We start from the raw sequence: 781 nt of genomic DNA, 5'->3' as shown, positions 1-781 counted from the left end.
CCACAGTCAAACTCTAAGTTTGGTGTTGGGAGGCCACAATCAAACTCTAAGTTTGGTTTTAAGACCCCATATCCAAACTCTAAGTTTGGTGTTGGGACTATACAACATTGACCTGATCACCTGTAAGGCTCCATGAAAGCCCACTGTCAAGCTAATGACATTAAAAGAGCGCTTGTTGGGAGGCAACCCAATTTTATTTATCTAATTTTTATTTTATTTTATTTTATTATTATTTTGTGTTTTATTAGGTACATGATCATGTGGAGTCACGAAAAAAATATATAAAAATTAAAAACAGAATCAAAAACAGCAGAAGAAAAATCACACCCTGGAGGGAGGACAGACTGGCGTTCAACGCCAGTAAGGAGCATCTGGCTGGCGTTCAACGCCAGAACAGAGCATGAATCTGGCGCTGAATGCCAGAAACAAGCAACATTCTGGCGTTTGAACGCCAGGAATGTGCCTTGAGGAAAGCTGGCACTGAACGCCAGTAACAAGCATGGAACTGGCGTTCAACGCCAGAAACATGCTACACATGGGCGTTGAACACCCAGAGTGTGCATCATCTCGGCGTTTAGACACCAGAATGGTGTGCAAAGGCATTTTACATGCCTAATTGGTGCATGGATGTAATTCCTTGACACCTCAGGATCTGTGGACCCCACAAGATCCCCACCTAACATATTCTCCCCTCTTCCCAACAACTTCAATTTATGAATCTCTCCTCCCAATGAACACTCTTCCCCATATCACACTTCCCAACAACTTCAATCTCTCTTCC

The sequence above is a fragment of the Arachis duranensis genome, chromosome 9, assembly GCF_000817695.3.
Source record: "Arachis duranensis cultivar V14167 chromosome 9, aradu.V14167.gnm2.J7QH, whole genome shotgun sequence".
NCBI classification, from domain to species: domain Eukaryota; kingdom Viridiplantae; phylum Streptophyta; class Magnoliopsida; order Fabales; family Fabaceae; genus Arachis; species Arachis duranensis.
Note: the sequence above shows the minus strand (reverse complement) of the source record.